Source organism: Colobus angolensis, unplaced genomic scaffold, assembly GCF_000951035.1.
Source record: "Colobus angolensis palliatus isolate OR3802 unplaced genomic scaffold, Cang.pa_1.0 Scaffold58, whole genome shotgun sequence".
NCBI classification, from domain to species: Eukaryota; Metazoa; Chordata; class Mammalia; order Primates; family Cercopithecidae; genus Colobus; species Colobus angolensis.
The window spans coordinates 11,776,507-11,782,506 of NW_012119376.1; positions in this window are offsets into that span (position 1 = coordinate 11,776,507).

The following is a 6,000-nucleotide window of genomic DNA, read 5'->3' on the forward strand; positions in this document are numbered from 1 at the left end:
CACACACATGCATGTATGCATGCCATGCACAACACATATATGATAGAACTAGACATGCTTTTTGTGACCTGTTTTATTTATTTATGTTTTTACTTAATACATTATGAATAGGCTGGGCACAGTGGCTCATGCCTGTAATCCTACCGCTATGGGAGGTCGAGACAGGCAGATTGCTTGAGCCCAGGAGTTTGACACTAGCCTGGGCAACATGGTGAAACCCCATCTCCAAAAAGATAGAAAAAATTAGCCAGGCATGATGGCGTGCACCTGTAGTCTCAGCCACCCAGGAGTCTGAGATGGGAGGATCACCTACCTGAGCCTGGGAGGTCGAGGGAACCTGGGTGACAGAGTGAGACTATATACATATATATAGTATACATCCTTACACATCATTAATCTCATAAATTTCTGCATAAGTATTCCATCATCTGGATGAACCATAGTTTATTTATTAGTTAACCTGCCCTCTATTGGTGGATATTTCCTCCCAATTTCTTACTTTTATTATAGTGCCACATTCATTTAACAGTGTTGTATATAACTTCAGTCCATCTTTAGTAAGTTCTTTAAGACAAATTTTTAGAACTTTCATCTTGAAGATATTAATGCATATTACCAAATGACCTTCCAGAAATGTCATGAAAATGTTGTTTCTATGTGTGGAAGAATGAAACTGGATCCCTACCTTACACCACATACAGAAATCAACTCAAAGACAGATTAAAGACTTAAATGTAAAACCTAAAACTATAAAATCCTGACAGATGACCTAGAAAATACTGTTATTAACATAAAACCTGGCAAATATTTCACAACAAAGACTCCAAAAGCAATTGCAACAAAAGCAAAAATTGACAGATGGGATATTATTAAACTAGAGAGCTTCTGCACAGCAAAATAAACTATCAACAGAGTAAACAGACAGCCTACAGAATGGGAGAAAACATTTGCAAACTGTGCATCCAACCAAAGGTCTAATATCCAGAATCTATAAGGAACTTAAACAAATTTACAAGCAGAAAACCACCCCATTAAAATATGGGCAAAGGACCTGAACAGACACTTTCCGTAAGAAAATTAAATGTGACCAAACAAGCATATTTAAAAAAATGCTCAACATTATCAATCATTAGAGTAATGCATATCAAAACCACAATGAGATACCAGCTCACATCAGTCAGAATGGCCATTATACTAGTTCCTAACAAGTTCCTAACGGTGCTTATACTAGTTCCTAATTAGTTCAGCCAATGTGGAAAGCAGTGTGGTGATTTCTCAGAGAACTTAAAACAGAATTATCATTCAACCCAGCAATCCCATTATGGGGTATATACTCAAAGAAATGTAAGTTGTTCTACCATAAAGATACTTGAATGCTTATGTTCATTGCAGCACTATTCACATAGCAAAGACATGGAATCAACTTAAATGCCCATCAGCAGAAGACTGGACAAATAAAATGTGGTACACATATACCATGGAATACTACATAGCCATAAAAAGGAATGAGATCATGTCCTTTGCAACAACATGGATAGAGCTGGAGGCCATTATCCTAAGTAAACTAACACAGGAACAGAAAAGAGAAAACCACATGTTCTCACTTATAAGTGGGAGCAAGACAGTGAGAAGACATGGATACTAGGAGGGTAACAACAGACACTGAAGGCCCACTTGAGGGTGGAGGGTGGAAGGAGGGAGAGGATCAGGAAAAACACCTACCAGGTACTACGCATATTTTCGGGTGACAAAATTATTTGTACACCAGACCCCCATGACACATAATTTACCTATATAAGAATCCTGCAATATGTACCCCTGAACCTAGAATAAAAGTTAAAAAAAAAAAATTACAAAGAAATACAATGTTGTTTCTTATAGACAATGAGACTGTCCATTTCACTAATATTTTTGTAAACTATAGCTACCACCAATTTTCCAAACACTTTGTTTTAATGTGTATTTTCTTCTTAGGTAAGTGACACTAAGTCTTGTCTGCCCAATATTTACTGGCCATTCATATATTTTTCTTTTTTGAATTTCCTATTAATATTTTTTGCTCATTTGTCTACTTTTCCTATTTTGAAAGCATATGTGATAGTTATATTTATGGGTCAGTTTGACTGGATTAAGGAATACCTAAAAAACTGGTAAAGCATTACTTCTTCATGTGTCTGTGAGTGTTTCCAGAGGAAATTGGCATGAATGAGGATTGAGTAAGGAAGACCCACCCTCAATGTGGTGGGCACCATTCAATCAGCCGGGTGCCCAAGTAGAACAAAAAATGAGAGAAACGGATTTTCTCTCTCACTCTCCTGGAGCTGAGACACTCTCCTCCGTCTCCTGCCCTTGAACATCAGAACTCCAGGCTTCTGGCCTTGAGACTCCAGTACTTACACAAGCAGCAGCTCCCAATCCCTGCGTTCTCAGGCCTTTGCCTTCAAGTTACACCACTAGCTTCCTTGGTTTTGAGGCTTTAGGACTTAGAGTGAGCCATACTATTGGCATCCCAGGGTCTCCAGTCTACAGACAACTTATCCTGGAACTTCTCAGCCTCCATAACTGCATGAGCCAATTCTCCTAGTTAATCCTCCCATATATCTATGTGAAATCTATGTCATCTGTCTACATCATCTCTAAAGCTATCTATTAACATATCTTCTATTGATATGGTCTCTCTGGAGAACCCTAATATAGCATGATTTTTATATATTAGCAATATTTGTTTGTTTTATATGTTACCATGTCTTTGAAGCCTACTTTTGGCACTTCAGTTTTGTTTATCAATTGTCTTTAACCTTTAGATATTTTAGATCTTGAGATGGTTAACTTTATGTGTCAACTTGATTGGGCTGTAGGGTGCCCAGATATTTGGTAAAATATTGTTCCACATGTTTGTGTTAACAATTAAATTGTTAGACTCAGTGAAGCAGATTGCTATCCTTAATGTGAATCCAGTCAGTTGCGACCCTGAAGAGAACAAAAATGCTGATCCTTACCCAAGCTACAAAGAATTGTTACTGCCTGATTACCTTTGAACCGAAACACTGGCTCTTCCCAACTCTTGAGCTCACTGGCATTTAGACTGGAACTAAGTCATTGGTTCTCCTGGGTCTCCAGCATGCCAAATAACCCTGAAGATCTTAGGACTTGCTTGCCTCCATAATCATATGAGCCAATTCCTTATAATAAATCTCTTTATCTATATAAAATGCATCCTATTGGTTCTGTTTCTCTGGGGACCCCTGATTAATACAGATGTTTATATCCCTACATGGTCATATTTATCAACATTTTCCTTTAATGTTTCTGTTTCTGGCATCGTTACAAAGGGGTATTTTACAATATGGGGCTTTCTCAAAGTAAAATTTAGAAAACAATTTTTGGTTATTCTAAATAAACTAGAAATGTTTTACCCTTCATTGCAGATCTTGCTCACTCCAGGATTTACAATAGTGTCTCCTCAGATGGTTTGTTCTCTGATGTGACCCCAGATCTCCAATGAAGAGTTGTTGAAGGCTGCACACATTTTAGTAAAAGGATGTTAGCTCCAGTCATGAGAGGAACTTAAGAAACATCATTAAAAAAATATCAGGGATGGCAAAAAATAGAGGTTAACAGTTTCACTTTTGAAGTCATACAGACCGGGTTCAAAAATGCTTTCTATTACTTATTCGCTGGCATTGAGTAAATTAAATGTAAGGTCAATAATACTTATCTAACAAAATTGCTGTTAATATTAAATCAGACAATTCATATAATACACTTTACATGTTTAGTATGTAATAAATGGAAAGTAAATTTTTTCAGAAGTTATTTCCAAATTTCAAGGGTCTTAAATCAATTAACTTTTTCCATGTCATGCTCAACACAGGATGTTGAACAAAATAGCAATCATTCTCAGTTCTTGATTCTAAAGTCTTTGAAGGCAGGGACTTTGCATATCATTAATATTTGCATTCCCAGAACCTCTTACAGTGACTGACACACATAAATACTTGTCAAGTGAATTAATAAAATTATAAGTTCAAATATCAAAAGAGTTCATTTACATTCTATGAATCAGAAATAAAATATCTTAGCTAAACTCATGTTTTACCATTAGGAAGACTATAAATGTTTAAATAGAATTGTTGAATTGATTGCTTTGGTGAAGACTTCAGAGATCATAGACCTTTAGATAAAGAGGAATTAAGCTAAGAGCACTCTACTGTTGGGGATTACAAAACAGAGGGAATGGGAGCACATTTTAGGGAACATTATATGGTGGATAATATATATTGGGGGTAAATTAATTGCAGCATGGAGTAATAATTCCTTAAGTGACAAAATGTGCAACATAAAGGACACCATGATGGTATTTTTATCAACACAAGACTCTCTCTTAAGGGTTTTATTCATGTTGAGGCTATATCAATTATCTATCTGTATCTATGTATTTATCTATCATCTATCTCTCTATATATCATCTTTTTATCTTTCTGTTTAATAGTCTAAAATCTCTATCAATGTGTAGCGGCTTTGTAGTAACACCTTTACATCATGTAGAGACATGAGTTAATAGACTTTTCTCCTTCTACTGAGTGTCCAAGATGATGGATAAATGGTTGACATTCATCAACTGAATATATAGGTCAAAGTAAATTAACTTAGATGAAAGAGATTGGTAAGCATAGAGCAGATATGAAGTAATATAAGAATAGGAGTCCAAAAAGGTCTACCATGGTGGATGCTATTGTTTGAATGTGTCCCATAAATAGCATATATTTCAAGCTTAATCCCCAATGCAATGTGTTGGGAGGTGGGACCTAATGAGAGACCTTGTGAATGGATTAATACTGTTATTGCAGGAGCAGATTCATTACCTTGGGAGTGGGTTCCTTATAAAAGGATGAGTTTGGCCCTCTTGCCTCTCTTTCTACCTCTTTGCCCTTCTGCCAAGGACTAACAGCAAGAAGGCCCTCACAAGATGCTGGTCCCTCAGTTTTGGACTTCGAGCATCCAGAACTGTGAGAAATACATTTCTTTTCTTTATAAATTACCAGTGTGTGGTATTTTATCATAGCAGCACAAAATAAACTAAGACATTGGACAACAAATTAGAAAATGATGACAGGATCAAAGATTCATTAACTCATTACTCAATGTTCATCAAGCCCTGCCTGTGATCAGTTACTTGGCCAAGTCCTGGGGGAATGTAAAGATAATGAAGAATAGGCTCCTATACCCAAAGAACTTACAAGCCAGTAGCAAATAAAGCTTCTTATACATTATAGAGTATTGGCTACGTGTGGGGGTTCATGACTCTAATCCCAGCACTTTGGGAAGCTGAGGCAGGTGTATCACTTAAGGCTAGGAGTTTGAGACTAGCCTGGCCAACATGGCGAAGTTGTCTACTAAAGAATACAAAACTTAGCTACTGTGTTGGTGCATGCCTGTAATCCCAGCTACTTGGGAGGCTGAGACATGAGACTTGCTTGAACTGTGGAGGCAGAGATTTCAGTGAGCAGAGATCACACCACTACACTCCAGCCTGGACAACAGAGCTTGACTCTGTCTCAAAAAAAATTACAAATCATTTATCATAAAATTTGTTGATTAGTCTTCATGCTATCCTTGCAAAATAAGTATGGCATATATTATTAGGCACAAAATACATGAAAGTGAAAAAGTAAACTGAGGCTCAGATGGAATTTTCATAAATATTATGACTTAGTAACAAGTTCCAAAACTAGAACCTTAACATTTCAGTGCATATTTAATTATACTCTGATGATCTTCTAGGCTTGTGGACATTTTGATTAAAAGAAATAGTGGGAATGACAATTAAGACAATCCCAGACATTCCCCAATCAGAGGTTTTGTGTTTTATTTTTTAATAAGGTTTTGTGTTTTTTTAAATAAGGTCATGGTAATATGGGACCAAGATGCAGCAGATATTTCTGTATCTTTTTTAACACTTCTGTTTACATTTTAGGATGAAAATTGTGCACTCACTAG